The following is a 16,731-nucleotide window of genomic DNA, read 5'->3' as shown; positions in this document are numbered from 1 at the left end:
AGGTGGCGGACTAAGTCTAGCCTGGTAGAGAGGAAAAGGTGGGGCGGGTGAAGAAATTGGAGGTAGGATGGGGAAATAATTAAAATAAAATAAATAAATAATGAAAAATAGTAATTAATGCTGTGATAAATTTGAGTGACTCTGACAGCGAGTTTTTGACTTGTCACACCATCGTAGTTCGATGATGACCACCTTGTCATGCAGGGGGCTGAGGGCTTTGCACTTCGGGTTTTATGTCTCCTCGTGTGGCTGGTGAGACCTATGTGAGCCCCGAATGTTCGGCCGCACACTAGGCAGGTTATTCCAGCTAGAGCTAGTGTCGTGGGCCTTGCTTTTCTTCTCTGGCGTTTTTCTTCTGCCAGCGTTGTTCTCTTTTCCTCAGAAACCCGTGTGCCAGTTTTCACAGCGCGACGCCATGATGCTCTGTCATGTGCCTCTGTCTCCCAGGTGAATGGGTCTATGCTGAACGTCTTCAGAGAAGCTTTGAGGGTGTCCCTGAAGCGCTTTCTTTGACCACCTTGTGAGCGCTTTCCTTCGCTTAGTTGGCCATACAATAGTCGTTTAGGGATGCGGTGGTCTTCCATTCTGCATACGTGTCCTGCCCATCGCAGCTGGGACTGCATCAGGATTGTGTGGATGCTTTGCAGACCCGCTCTTTGAAGGACTTCAATATCTGGTATTTTGTCTTGCCATTTGACATTCAGTATTTTTTCACAGACATGTCGTGGTAGTGATTCAGTTTCTTTGCATGTTAACTGTACACTATCCATGTTTCTAAGTCATAGAGCAATGTAGAGAGGACGACGGCTCGATGGACCCCTAGTTTTGTATTTGTGGTGATACCACTTTAAAGGAATGGGTTGCCTGAGTCAGCCAGGAAAACCAATGACTTAGCATATTTTAAGTCACAGTCACAGATCAACATGCATGACTAGATTGACACGTGAAATGCGTAGGACCTAATTATTTTTATTGTTTTTGAAGAAACGTCTGTAATCTATAAGTAATACCAAAAAGTTTGAAACTCATTAAGGCTGCTATTGTAGTGTTTATAGTTTTCAGACTACATACATGTAGATCTATAAATAGAATACATTATGTAAGCCTACGAAAGTATACATCCAGTTTTCGATGCGTTATCAAACTTTATATATTTTGAATAGAATTAGGCTTACACCTATGATAAAACACATGGGCGTAGCCGAGAGGGGTGGAGTTCAAACCATCATCGGCCTCAGATCTCATTGTCTGAAAGGGAAACTTTACTTACTTCCCCAGTGCAGCCAACTTAAGCAAACTACAGTCACCAAATTTCATGAGCGTAGCCAAAAGGAGTTTTGTGGTTTCCCTCCCCCCTCTCCCCAACCTCCAATACAAAAACTAAAGCATTTTACCTTTTTCTACCAGTTGCTGGACTCCACTGAATAGAAGATTTAGTTTTTTATTTTTTTAGCGGAAGAGTAGCAGGCTAATTGCACTGTAGATACCTCAAAATATGCATTTTTTAAAGCTTAAAATAACGAAAATAATGCCTGGATCCGGGCCCCACTGGGGGAGCACAGCGCTCCCCCAGACTCCCTTGGGGGTGTATACTGCCTTTCACTAATTATAGGAAGAGAGTATTCTAGGGTAAAAAAAATGTTTGAAAGAATGAAAGATAAGAATGTAATGAAGATTAATTACATATATACAACACTAATATATATATATATATAAATTGCGGAGAGGTTAAAAATCCCCCACACACACCGAAAATATATGACAAGACATTTGTGGGCCGGTTTATATGGTAATGCCCGGGCCGATTTTGATACCCAGTCCGCCCCTGTTAAAGCGCATTTATAATGTAAAGTTTTATTTCTATTTATATTAACACGCCTTGTCTTCATAATGAAAGATGTTCGGTGCATATTCATATTGCCTCTATTTTTTAAGCACATTATTATGTTAAACGTTAATACATTCTATAACAGACAATAATGGAACAAGGTCCGCTTTTTGCATATTCAATAGGTACAAGGTGTACTCTTTACTATGCAGACAACTATCCTGCAGTGATATTCGTCCGGAGCCGAATATGGCCGAACGGTGAAAAAAAGGCCGAATATTTGGCCGGAGCCGGAGCTACTATCCGATGCACTCCTACCTTCTACACACACACACGAATATGAACATTATTCGCACAAATATAAACCCGCACAAAGACATGTATGTACCTGATCATCTCGCACAAAGACACACACAGTGACATTTATGACATACATTGACATTCCGAGACAAAGAAATTCATAGCAAACATTGACATATATATTTATGTTCCTATCAAAACTCGTTTTTCTCACTTACCTTCGAATTTTCAGATAGTCGACAAATTGTCTCCCACCTTTATTTTCTTTATTCTCCAGTTTTCTTGTTTTCTGATCACTTTCTGTGACCGCCAGACTTGAGTTTAGAACATCCTTTAAGTCCTAGCATTCACCGGAAGTCACAAAGCGCTAATTTGACACTCGATCTACTCTGTGCGAATGTATCCAAGGTTTCTGTCTCCCCATTCAAGGCACTGCAAGTCACAGCAAATTGTTTCCTTTGAACATGTGCACAAACTACTAGCAGAAAACAAAAAAATAATCTTAGAATTCAGCCTTCATGAGTTTTTTGATGGTCAACATTTCTCCTGGTGCAACATTGGGAAAGATAGTTTCAATGTTTTTTCCCTCCAATGCTAGCAGGAAGTGGGAAGTAAGATCTCGTTCCGTGTAGTCACGCGAGACTTGGACATGTGTAGCTACAAAATACACGCACAGACACACGCCACCTAAAAAAAAAATAAAAAAATTGAATCAATATTTTTTGTTTCGTAGTCAACAGATTGTTTGATCTTTTATCAGGCAAACGAGCGAATAGAAAAAAAAAATACAAACCACTAGTCGTAGTAGCAAGAAGAAATAACAGACTAGAACTCCTGAGTCAAATAAGGAATTGGTTTGGTTAATCGAAGAATCCTCTAAAATTGAACTTTTGTTGCTTGCACGCAATGTTTTTACTGTGAGAGCAACATATTAAAAACTAGTTTTACTGGCAAGCTAATACATAAATACATGAATAATAGAATAGAATATATATATATCATGGGCGTAGCCAGGATTTTTTTTCGGGAAGGGGGGGGGGGGTTTGGGGGGATTTTTTCTCCCTTTCCCCCGCCAAAACATTATTATGTATGTGTGTATGTGTACATGATCTTTATTACATTCTGGCCCTTCATTCTTTTGGAAGACGTTTATTGTGTCCTAGAATGTTTCTTCCTGGAGTTAGTGGGAAATTGTAGACTCTCCGCCATTGACAGCAAGGGGGTCTGGGGGAGCGCTTGGAGCTCCTCCAGCGCGGGGCGAAGCCCCGCAGCCAAGCACTATTTCTGGTATTGAAAGCCAACAAAATGAATATTCTGAGGTATCTACAGTACATTTTCCTGCTTTTAAAAAGTTTTATTTCAAAAACCTAAAATGCTATTCTTAATGCCTTTCTGGCGCCAAGTTGTACTAAGATGTCATCGCAACCCTTAGTATGCGTAATTCGTTTTGTCGGAAAACATGTCCCGCAAACCTCATGCGACGCTCTGTCACAACCTTACTAATGTGTCGACTCCCAATTCGGCATAGGATTTCCTTGATTTAGACCCAATCTCTATAACTGACTCCTAAAATCTGTCTTAGCCATCTTTGTTGAGCCACATTTAGAGTTTTTCAATTTCGGTAGATGACTATTCAACGCACTTTATTAATGGAGCCCCGCCACTGGTAGAAATATGTAACCTCTCTTGAATACGATCTTGGGGCAAGTAATAGTATAGTATTAAAATGTCACCCAAAATAAACAAAATCAAAGCAAAAAATGAGTTACTTATATTATGTATTTTGTCAAGGAAATCTCCTTTTTTTCTTCTTAATAATCTGACTTTCCCCTCCCCCCCAAATAGTCTTTTTGTTGAGACTTTTGTGACTTCTACTTTTTAGCTCTTCATCGAAGTATTTGATCAATCTGTTGGATAGTCTTAGAACGGGCACTTTTGTTTTTACATCCTGCACATCGTAACATGCACTTTAATATTTGCCACGTTTAATTTCTGACCCGGTCACCGGTATCATTAATTTCCCCCATTCTATGTCCTACATACAAGCTGTGAGTATTCTTCGGCTTTACAGTTATTTTTCTAAATATATGAAGGCTCTATGATTCTTTTTAACCAGAGCCTTTTTATATAAATGCATCAACGCTCATATAATACTAGAGGGATGCTGGTCAATAAAATAGATGTTTGAATTAGAAAATCAAGAACACATTTTTTTTAGTTCAGCACAGTAAAAGACGCCGATCAATATAAAGATCAATACATTAGTAAATAAATCAATAAACATGTTTGAACTCTTTTCATGTGATCTCTTGATCTAATTGAATGTACATTTGTAAAAAACAAACAAACGCTCTACAGGTTTACTGTGTGTATCACCCATTTTGTGTGTATCACGCAGATATAATGTATGTATCACGAAGGTATAATGTGTTTATCACGCGGGTATAATGTGTGTATCACGAGGGTATAATGAATGTATCACGCGGATATTATGTGTGTATCTCGAGGGTATAATGTGTGTATCACGAGGGTATAATGAATGCATCACGCGGATATTATGTGTGTATCACGCAGGTATAATGAGTGTATCACGAGGGTATGATGTGTGTATCACGCAGGTATAATTTGTTTATCATGTGGGTATAATGTGTGTATCACGAGGGTATAATGAATGCATCACGCGGATATTAAGTGTGTATCACGCAGGTATAATGAGTGTATCACGAGGGTATGATGTGTGTATCACGCAGGTATAATTTGTTTATCATGTGGGTATAATGTGTGTATCACGAGGGTATAATGAATGTATCACGCGGATATTGTGTGTATCACGCAGGTATAATGTGGGTACCATGAAGGTATCATGTGTGTATCGCGCAGGTATAATGTGTTTATCACGCGGGTATAATGTGTGTATCACGAGGGTATAATGTGTGTATGATGAGGGTATAATGTGTGTATCGCGCAGGTATAATGTGTTTATCCCGCAGTTATAATGTATGGTATCACGAAGGTATAATGTGTTTATCACGCGGGTATAATGTGTGTATCACGCGGATATTATGTGTGTATCACGCAGGTATAATGAGTGTATCACGAGGGTATGATGTGTGTATCACGCAGGTATAATTTGTTTATCATGTGGGTATAATGTGTGTATTACGAGGGTATAATGTGTGTATCACGAGGGTATAATGTGTGTATCACGCATGTATAATTTGTTTATCACGTGGGTATACTGTGTGTATCACGAGGGTATAATGTGTGTATCACGAGGGTATAATGTGTGTGTTACGCAGGTATAATGTGTTTATCACGCGGGTATAATGTGTTTATCACGCAGGTATAATGTGTGTATCACGCGGGTATAATGTGTGTATCACGCGGGTATAATGTGTGTATCACGCGGGTATAATGTGTGTATCACGCGGGTATAATGTGTTTATCACGAGGGTATAATGTGTGTATCACGAGGGTATAATGTGTGTATCACGAGGGTATAATGTGTGTATCACGAGGGTATAATGTGTGTATTACATTATAACAAAACAAAGTTAGCGTTACAGCAATGGATGGTGTGAAGGTAAGGTTTAAGATATATGTAGCAATGAGGTCACCTGATGTCAAAGGAGATAGGACTCTCTAGTATTCAATAAAAAAAGTTTCTCTCAAGATTGGAACTTTATATCTTCGGTATAAAGCACCTCATTGTGTCATTTATCACACAATCATATATTTATTCATTTGAATGATGTTGTCAATAAAACCTTTTGAAACAATTGTTAGTGGTCAGTACTTTCTATTGGCTAAGTGGATAATTTCATGTTAGCGCAACTCTTAATATCATTAGGTAATTATAAAACAAGGATTCAATAATTATATCGGGTAGTTAACAGATGTTGTAGACTTTTTATAAATATCCTTTCCGCAGTAAATTAAATCAACTCTTTCTGGATGTATTGATCAAATCAAATACACGGATGTGAATATTTGATTAAAACAATGTCATAAACATGAAGCTTTCTGTTGACGTCATGCGCTAATCAGTTTGTGTCAGCAGACGATGACTTGGTCTGGCGTCAGAGCGGGCCAACAATCTATATAGCAAACACTGTAACACATCACTGGCTAATGAATATTGACACTGCGAGGTCCAGGATAGAGCTGTTAACATTAGAAACTGGACATTGGGTGGACCTGATTGATGGACTACTGCCTTTATGTAGATGAGCCTCTTAACTCTAAGAAATATGGGAGACTGAGTGACTAGATAGATGTATTGGTGCTGAAGAGAGCTTAGAGGTAGATGCATAGTTATATATATATTCAGGGAGAGAGAGAGAGAGAGAGAGAGAGAAAGAGTTACATAGTTAGATAGCTAGCTAGTTAGATTGATTGATTGAGATAAAGTCATCTAATAAATTAAACGAGTTCATGATTACAGATATAAGTTTGTTGTGACACTTGTGACTTTAAATTTTATATAAAAAAAAAGATCCCTTTGTTTTCCCACTGCAGAATGTAGTGCACATTGTCACTTCTAAGAACGAAAAGTTAAAAAAAAAAAGAAGAAAATTTTACTCATTTGCATATTTTGCATTATTTCACTAGTAACACGGTGGATATAGTGTCTTCAATCTTGTATGTTGTGTTCTATAGCTAAAGTCTTCTCTGTTTATTTATTTTGCTATTCAAGTTTCAGATATTTCTATTCAAGATTTTATAAACTTGGATATGTATTGAGTGAGTGAAGTCTATTCTACAGATCCACAAACAAAAGATGTATTTTTAGAATTACTATAACGTAATAATCCTACAACATTAGCTGAAACTTATGTAACTATAGACACTATGCATTTATACAAAGCTTATGTATCCACTTACTCTGTCTATTTGGTAAACAGTTTGTACACACCCAATCTCGGATCAAGCTTAAATTTCACACAATTATTTCTATTATCTGAGATAGCAAGAATCAATTAAAAAAAAAGATAACTAATTAGTTATTGAAGTATTGGTAATGTAAAAAAAATGTACCTGCTTGATGTGCTTGTATAAGTTGAATTATCCCTTGCAGAGAGCAACTGACAAGAGATAAGTATAAAAGCTATTTTCTTAGGTACTTCCCTGGCACGTGTGTTGGCTTGAAGAGGCTTACATTTTTTTTTTATAAATGCATTTTAAAAGCGATCACGGTTACCTGTTCTTTCTCTCTTCCCCCCCCCCCAAATCCCTTTTGCTACTGGTCCAGACAAATGATAGGATCATAATGTATTTAGAAAGCTTAAAGCATGAATTTAATTACATGACCGATCCAAACTAACTGATATAACTAGGCTTAATATAAGGTGAGTTGTGCGCTGAGCACTTTGTCTACAACAGATATAGGACAAGGAAACACTGAGCTTGCCATCAAGAAGTCTTCACCCAGCAATCTGTTCCCTATTTACATTTAGAGTATTCACATCCGGTTTACGTTTTTAGAGAAAAAGTTGATGGGAAAAATAGCAAGTATACAAAACAGTGTGAAATCCAGAGATATAATCACACTTTTTAGGCTAGAACATTTGTATCACGAGGGTATAAATGTTTGTATCACGTGGGTATAAATGTTTGTATCACGTGGGTATAAATGTTTGTATCACGTGGGTATAAATGTTAGTATCACGAGGGTATAAATGTTAGTATCAAGAGGGTATTAGTGTTTGAATCACGTGGGTATAAATGTTTTCATCACGATGTATAAATGTTTGTACCACGCGGGTATAAATGTTTGCATCACGTGGGTATAGATGTTTGCATCACTGGGTATAATAGGAATTACATGTCATGATCTTCTCTTAGTGTCAAGTAACCTGTGTCTACGTCAATTTACAAGAGTTTCATTCTGACGTGTTCTCTTTCTCTCTCTCTGTCTCTGTCTGTCTATCTCTGTCTCTCTCTGTCTCTCTCTCTCTGTCACTGTCTGTCTCTCTCTGTCTTTCTCTCTCTGTCTCTCTCTCTGTCTCTCTCTGTCTTTCTCTCTCTGTCTCTCTCTCTGTCTCTCTGTCTGTCTCTCTCTGTCTGTCTCTCTCTGTCTGTCTCTCCCTGTCTGTCTCTCTCTGTCTCTCTCTCTCTCTGTCTTTCTCTGTCTGTCTCTCTCTCTGTCTCTCTCTGTCTCTCTCTGTCTCTCTCTGTCTCTCTCTCTTTGTCTGTCTCTGTCTGTCTCTCTCTCTCTGTCTCTCTCTGTCTATCTCTGTCTCTCTCTGTCTCTCTCTCTGTCTCTCTCTCTCTGTCTCTCTTTGTCTCTCTCTCTGTCTCTCTCTCTGTGTCTCTCTCTCTGACTCTCTCTGTCTCTCTCTCTGTCTCTCTCTCTCTGTCTCTCTCTGTCTCTCTCTCTCTCCTAGCTTCCTAGACTCTGTTCTTTGTTCCATTGCGTTAGACCAATGCTTCATCTTGTCCAGTAGTTGATACATTTCTCAAACACTTCTGGAAGATTCTTTCATTTCCAGCGTCATTATGATTTTATGTTTTCTTTGGAGGACATTTTTGTGTTGGTGCTAAATGAAAAATGAGTTTTAAAGCATGTCCTAATGAAGTGATCTTAACGCTGTGGGGAACTAGAGACATGATGTTTACACCTTTAAAAGTGTCTGCAATCTAATATATTTTTATATAATGAATTTTAAAAAGGGGGGGGGGTAAAGGAAATGACGGCAGAAAATAGAGGGGGGAATGGTTCAGTTGGAAAATCGATTAAACTTTTATCATTTCTCTTCCAAGGTTCAACTCCAGCTAGGCTTTAGGTCAAGGACAAATCTTTGACAGGAAAGAGAACTAGAAAAGAAAAAGAAGAGATTGATAGAGAGACAGAAAAAGGTTGTAAAGAAAGAGGGGTTGAAAAGAGAGAGGGGTTGGAAAGAGAGAGGGGTTGGAAAGAGAGAGTGGTTGGAAAGAGAGAGGGGTTGGAAAGAGAGTCCAAGTTGAAATAATAGACCAAAAAGATAGAGAAATGTATGACTCGGAGAAAGAGAAGGAGAAAGAGATAGATAGAGAAATCTTTGACTGAGAAAAAGAGAGAGGGAATGGAAAAGAGAGAGAGTGAGAAATGAATGAAAGAGAGAAAGAGAGAGGAATGGAAAACCATGGAATGAGGAAGAGCGAAAGAGAGAGAGAAATGTATGAATGAAAGAAAGAGATAAAGTAACAATACAAAGGAGAAAGAAAGAACATTGCAAGATGCATTGAAAAAAAAGGTTTTGGTGAGAAAAAAGCAAACGCTAAATAAAGAGACTAAGTTCTAGAAATAAGGAGAAAGCAACATGACCAAACAGAGACAGACAGACTGACAGAGACAATGTTCAGTCAAAGAATGTAGCTTTAAAGCAAGATATAGAATGTTCGGGTGTAAATAGGAAATATAAAAAAACAAAAGAGCTAGTGGGAACGACTTGAATTGGAACTCTTCACTCACGCCTTCTTAGGGCAGACGTGCTAGCCACTCTGTTAGTGAAGTGCTTATGACTAGAGAAGATTGAATTCTTATATGTTGTTCATGACACTTTAGAGTGGCGACCTATAAAGGCAATTAACTCAGTGTGTATGTATATTTCGGTTTTCTAAAATCAATTTTTTTTTGCTTGTTGTAATGCACAAATTGTAAGACAAATTTCTTGATGGATAATTAAGATTATTATTATTATTTTTATTATTATTAATTAAATTTTCTTTCCCTTGTTCGAGATACCAAACAAAATAATTAATTACCAATAGTCAATTAACTAGTCGGTGATTTTTTTTTTTTTTGATTCTTGTGTTGTCGGGCAAAAGAAATAATTTCAGCTTGATACGAGATGAAGTGTCGGAGTTGCCATATACACGAATTTTGTTTACCAGACAGACAGACAAAGTGAGTTAATATAAGCTTTGTACAAAATAATTCAAACATTCCACATGCTTTTTTTTATTGCTTTTGAAACAAAAATGTTTTCTCTTTCATCCTACATAGACAAAAATTGTTGTTGTTTTTTAAATGCCAACCTAATATGACAGCAAACCAAATGTCATGTCAAACTGAGATAACACGAGGAACGAATTGGCATTTGTAGAACAAGTATTTAGACAGAAATGACATTCGACTTTTCTTTGTAACCTGAACATGATCACCTTACAAGATATTTTTTTGTGAACATTTTAAGTGTGAGGTTAATTTAGCAAGTGTTGTTTTAATGAGGTACTCAGTGCAGTGGTCCACGCCAAACGTTTTAGTACTAGTACACAGATCAAATGTTTAAAACTTGCTGCTGATTGATGCCAAATAAACCTCATGTCTCACTGATTAATCTCAGGTAAACTTCATGTCTCACTGATTGTGACAGGTGGGGTAATGTGATGTGTGTTTGGCGCCTTTTATGTCTAGTGGATGATTACTTTTAATGCTATCACACCCCCACTTATCAGCATATCAATCGGGAGCAGACACGCAACGAGACAAAGCAATGAAAGATAGATACAAAAGTTAAAAATAAGGATATTTATTTACATAAATATACATATAATAATAAAAAGGGGGAGGGTATGCATCTATCTCTAAAGAATATTATGTTTATTCATCACTCTTGCACTTAATAAGAGAGTATGTCACTTTGTCCTCTGACTTAGCTGGTATTCCTGTTGATGTCGCAGCTGGCTGTGTCCTGGCTTGAGGTTCTGCAGCTGGAGGTGGCGCTCTAGCGGATAGAGGGACGCCGGTGATATAGTTCTTGTGGAGTCTCAATCCCCAAAATCTAATATCTGTAGTGGGCACAGTAGGGCGGGTGGCCGGCTACCGTGGGCACAAGGTTACTGCGGGCAGAGCGGATCTGCCGTGGGCAGCGTAGTTGACAGGATATGTCCAGTGAGTTGCAGAGGGTTGGCGTAGCTATGACGTCTCACACAGATCTGAATCTATAGGGACGTCGCACCTAATAGCTTGACAGGTGGGCTGTCGAATAGGCGGGCAATGCCGATAGCGCCGAGTAGTAGAGTTGAGTAGATCTCAGTAGGCAAAGGCAGCGCTGAATAGCACTAAGCACATAGGCAGTAGTTGAGTGGCGTCGAGTAGACACTGAACAGCAAATAGCAAATAAATAGGCAGACACCTGAGGGAGGCTGCGGATAAATAAAGACAAGTTAGGACATGTCTCTCATGCATCTTATAGATGCCCTCGACTGAGGTGCATTCGTCAGATTGGTAAAATTGCTTTAGAGCACAAAGGGGAGATGATGACAAATGGGATTGTGAAAATAGATGGCTGATAGTAGCAATATAAAAATGTACATAAAAGGGAAAGTAATAATATAAAAATGTACATAGAAGGGGAAATAATAATCTCAAATAAACAACACAGGTGGATAGAGAAAGAAGGGGGGGGGATGGGCGGTGGTCAGCGACCCAGATGGTTTGTTTACATATGACCGTGGGTCGAGAACAATGAAGCGTGCTTCAATGGAGAGGGTGTCCCTTCAAGCGGCGCAACTCTCCTTAGAGTAAAATGTGTACAGGGGAGACCATTCACTACAGGGGAGATAACTCGTATCTCTTTTCTAGACGCAGTATTGGTGCGCTAGTAAAATTATCACGGTTGTCAGCCGAGATAAAGGAAATAGACTAAGATGTACAAATATATACATGGTTGCATCAACGATCAATTGAGCAACGTAGCATTAATAGATTAATGCAATACATAAATAAATACATAGGACATGTTTATGTTTTCTACTTACGCCAGTGAGAAATACACAATGCACTAATTAAATATAAATGAACTAGGCAAAATACACATGATAAAATCCAATGGAAATAAACACAGAGTAATTAAGATGGAACTTGTGATTAAGTTCGGCTTACCACCAGGTATTCCTCTAGGAGAGAGAATAAGTGATATAGTCCAGACTCGATAGCTCAGCTCGAATGAGAAATGAAAAAGGGTCTGGCTTGAGTTTGTTTACTTTATATAAGCCTGGAAAGTGCGGGCGGACACAGGAAATGTCCTAGGCTAAGAATTATCTTACACGTGGGTGAAGTAGCCTTAAGATGGGAGCGTCGAGAGGCGCTTTGACTCGAGTAATCTCCTAGATCAAAGAGAGACGTAGGAGAAAGGGGGGGGGAGGAGTGACTTGCATTCCACACAAGGTGGTGTCCACTGCGGCTGTCAGACATCCTGCCGATAAGATCAAAGTCTGTGCGTATCTTTGCTCCGGTCAAGGGAAGATAGCTCGAAAGACGTGGCCTTGCTATCTCCAATGTGGTCAACTAAGTCTAGCCTGGAGCGGAAAAGGTGTGGCGGGTGAATAATTTAGGGGTAGGATGGGGAAATCATTAAAATAAAATAAATAAATAATGAAAAATAATAATTAATGCTGTGATAAAGCGAGTTTTTGACTTGTCACACTGATTAATCTCAGGTAAACTTCATGTCTCACTGATCTCAGGTAAACCTCATGTCTCACTTATTGATCTCAGGTAAACCTCATGTCTCACTTATTGATCTCAGGTAAACCTCATGTCTCACTTATTGATCTCAGGTAAACTTCATGTCTCACTGATCTCAGGTAAACCTCATGTCTCACTTATTGATCTCAGGTAAACCTCATGTCTCATTTATTGATCTCAGGTAAACCTCATGTCTCACTTATTGATCTCAGGTAAACCTCATGTCTCACTTATTGATCTCAGGTAAACTTCATGTCTCACTGATCTCAGGTAAACCTCATGTCTCACTGATTGATCTCAGTTAAACTTCATGTCTCAATGATTGATCTTAGATAAATCTCATGTTTCACTTATTGATGCCAGACAAACCTCATATCTCACTGCTTGATCTCAGATAAACCTCATGTCTCACAGATTTATCTCAGATAAACCTCATGTCTCACAGATTTATCTCAGATAAACCTCATGTCTCACTTATTGATCTCAGGTAAACCTCATGTCTCACTGATCTCAGGTAAACCTCATGTCTCACTGATTGATCTCAGTTAAACTTCATGTCTCAATGATTGATCTTAGATAAATCTCATTTTTCACTTATTGATGCCAGACAAACCTCATATCTCACTGATTGATCTCAGATAAACCTCATGTCTCACAGATTTATCTCAGATAAACCTCATGTCTCACTTATTGATCTCAGGTAAACATCATGTCTCTGTGATTGATGTCATGTAAACCTCATGGTTCTCTTATTGATCTCAGGTAAACCTCATGTCTCAATGATTGATCTCAGGTAAATCTCATATCTCACTGATTGATCTCAGGCAAAGCTCAAATCACTGACTGATCTCAGACAGTCCTGCTTTAAGCTTACTTTTGGTTTGTTAACATCATTGTATACATCTAATTAGTATTATTTGTATTTTATGTGATAAAATATCATATGTTTGTCTCTACTCTTGTCAAGTCATGATGTAACACCTTGCCATCTCTTTCAGTCCAGCTAAAATAAGATTCTCTCTCATCTTTCACTCTACTCACTCTGTATGGGAACAAGTGTGCTAAAATACAGAGAAGCAATTTTATTTTAAAATGGATAGCTTCCCTTTGAACCAGTGAGGCTAGGAACTAATGAATCAATACACATGCCAATCCTATGTAGAGGCTATGCACACATGATGTCAAATATTCTGCTCTCCCTTGTGCAGATTAGGTGTTAATAGTTTTGTATTAATCCTGCATCTCCATCTCAGGAAATAATTCTTTATCCCTTATCCTTGTTTCTGGTTTGCCTCCCCTAGGCTATATAACCTGGTCATGGAGGCTGTATTATAATGAGGCTATATACATTTGTATAATACAGAATCATCTAAAATCATATGGATTACAACTTCAAATTAGATCTAGTAAAGTAAAGTAAAGTTCCCCTTGCGATCTATAGGTCAGATGATGTAAAGGTCATCTGTTTCTGTTGCCTACGGTTATCGAGGGTGTCATGTGCCCTGTACAACGACCAACCGCCTTTACATTCCCCAACTAATGTCATGTACCCATTAGAGCTGGGTGGACTCAGAGGTGCCCAAATATCCCAAATATCTAGGTGTTCATTCGATAAAACAAGACCAGCGCTGACCTAAGAGACGGAGATTGTTTCTCCATAAAAAAAGACCATGTTTGGCTTGCAGAATTGAACTAGTCTATCTCGTTCAGTCAACCTAAACTAGGATGGTGGTCGAGTTAGCAGGAAATAGAAAGGACTAACGAAATGTAGTTTCGCCATTCAACGAACAACAATCAAAGGTGACCCCCCCCCCAATCAACTTTCTTCAACTATGTTCCAATAAACACTATAGATATAGTTGGTTAGTTCTTATTGTTGAACCAATACAGTGAGCTCATTACCCACTTTTATTGATTGTTACTCAAATGTAAAATGAGTGTCAGTTCTATCATAAAATCCCAATTCAATAGCTATTGCAAATTTTACAATGAAATTTATTAAAATTAGAAACAGACTTAAAATCATCTGAACAGGTTTCCATTGAAATACTTTAAGACAGAAATGGTATAACGTTTTGCTGTGTCATGTAAACTTGAACTACCATCTAGATGTATTTAAAGCATATTTTGTTATATATTTAGAGATTTTAGTATTAGTATCTTTTCTAATCAGTCAGCATTTGCCAAGATATAATTTTTCCAACTTGGGTGTCAACCCTAAAAGGGTGTTACCCGGCGCGGACCGCACCCATCGCACCCCCTAGTGACAATACTGACCTCGTCCACTGCATAAGTTAACTAAAGATGACGTCGTCCATAAATTATATTATATAATAAACACAAATTCTGCGTCAGAAAAGTAATAGATGATTGATCCCAAAGTTTCTGATTTTCAGACATGGAGATGAGATTCACATTATCCTGTAATCCAAAATTGTACTATACTCTAACGAGCAAAATATAAAAATAGAGCTTATCTAAGGGGAAGAACTCCACATTTGCAGCTGAACATCTCAATAATGTAGACGTTATTTCCCTTTTTTTCAATATCAATCAAAGTAAATAATTACCAGTAATTAATTGACTCTGATTTTGTTATTTTTTCATTGATTCGTGTTTTTTAGATACAATAAACAATTGTGTAAAGTTTCAACTTGATCCGAAAATGGGTGTGGGAGAAATTTTTTACCAGACAGACAGAAAGAGTTGATATAAGCTTTGCATTACACACTTTTTCTGTACATGTGCTTTTCATAGACTATTACATACGTCATAAACATACATTTACACAAGTAAGCTTTACAGAAACAATGCCATGGAAAAGATTTTTTTTTATTTATCTGGCGGGAAGGTGGGCATGGGATACATGGGATATTCATGTCCTCTATCCCTAACTGAAGTATCAATAACAAGCACACACACAAGGCAGAAAACAATAGTTGTGAGATTACTTTCCTCTTAAACTTGACAAAGATACAACTGGTTTTTAGCGGCCACCGAAAGGGGAAAAGACGCTTTTAGTTTTGTGTGACCTGTCTGTCTGTCCGTCCGTCCGTCCCGTTTAGATCTAAGAAACTAGAGAAAAAGAAAATTGGACATCATGATATTTTAGATTATTGAAAGTTATGATGCAATGGCTACTTTTTTTTATCCGAAAGTGAACCATCTAATGTTTAAAATTATATATGCAAGCAGATTTTTTAAAAAATTACACCACTTTTCAATGAAAAACTTCAGGGGAGGTAACGTTTTTTTTTAAAAAGTTCATGGACTTCTTCATTTTAATAACTCAAGCTTCATTCATAGATTCGCGCATTGGTACTAAAAATTTGCATCTAAGGTCACAATGGTAAAAGTGTCAATGGATCATTATAAAATATATTTTCCATTTATTAAATAACCCATTGAATAGAATACTGATTCAAATGTTGTTTTTAAAAAAGAATTTTGATACGAACTTCGTTTTAGTTTTAAGTTTCAAATATAAGGAACTATTTTATAACACCCAGTTTTGACATATCCTCATTATAGGGGCCTACACTTGACAGTCTAGATAAGACTAAATAGAGCCCAGATCTAGATATATTTTTAATATATATATTATAAATGTATTGATAATTTGAACAAAATTTTAATTATTTAGGCAATAACTTATCTTCTGGCAGATTAGAGGTGCAGATTTATTTATTATGTAAACAATAGTAGTACATTAAGAAATGAATCTTATACAAACAGTATAGTCATAGTACACCATTACCCGGTAACAAAAGGCCTACTATTCATGATCATAACATTGGCCTAGGTCGAGTAATTGTAAGATTAAACGTGTTCTAGTCTAGATATAGTAGGTGCTATTTCAAGATTTTATATCTAGTTTTAGATCTAGATCTAGACTTAGATCTAACTCTAGATCTAGACTTAGAACTAACTCTAGATCTAGACTTAGATTAGTTAGATCTATTTCTAGACCTAGACTTAGATATTGAATCTAGATTTAGATTCTATATCTAGTTAAATCTATGTCTAGTTTGTATGACAAATGACAATGGAGATATTAATTTTTATTTGCGAGGGAAAAGTCTTAATGTTACGTCATTTGTACACAATTTTAGCTAACAAACAATTTATCTAATTTTATTAGAAGAATACA

The 16,731-nt window shown here is 37.4% G+C and overlaps 1 protein-coding gene across 4 annotated transcripts in view; it reads right to left on the bottom strand.

The window, feature by feature from the left end:
- The window catches only part of LOC106052015 (photoreceptor ankyrin repeat protein-like), a 138,257-nt gene that overhangs the window by 38,350 nt on the left and 83,176 nt on the right, over positions 1-16,731 (bottom strand). For 2 of the 4 annotated variants that reach the window (XM_056014430.1, XM_056014432.1), the window contains exon 2: positions 2,347-2,815. The exons of 1 other annotated variant lie outside the window; for it this stretch is intronic. The gene's annotated coding sequence lies outside the window, so the exon portion shown is untranslated. Of the gene's footprint in view, positions 1-2,346; positions 2,816-2,921; positions 3,044-16,731 lie in introns of all 4 variants that reach the window. One more of the 4 variants, XM_056014433.1, reaches the window with a different exon arrangement.

Source organism: Biomphalaria glabrata, chromosome 16 (genome assembly GCF_947242115.1).
Source record: "Biomphalaria glabrata chromosome 16, xgBioGlab47.1, whole genome shotgun sequence".
Lineage (NCBI taxonomy): Eukaryota > Metazoa > Mollusca > Gastropoda > Planorbidae > Biomphalaria > Biomphalaria glabrata.
Note: the sequence above shows the minus strand (reverse complement) of the source record. Positions and strands in the feature narration are given on the sequence as shown.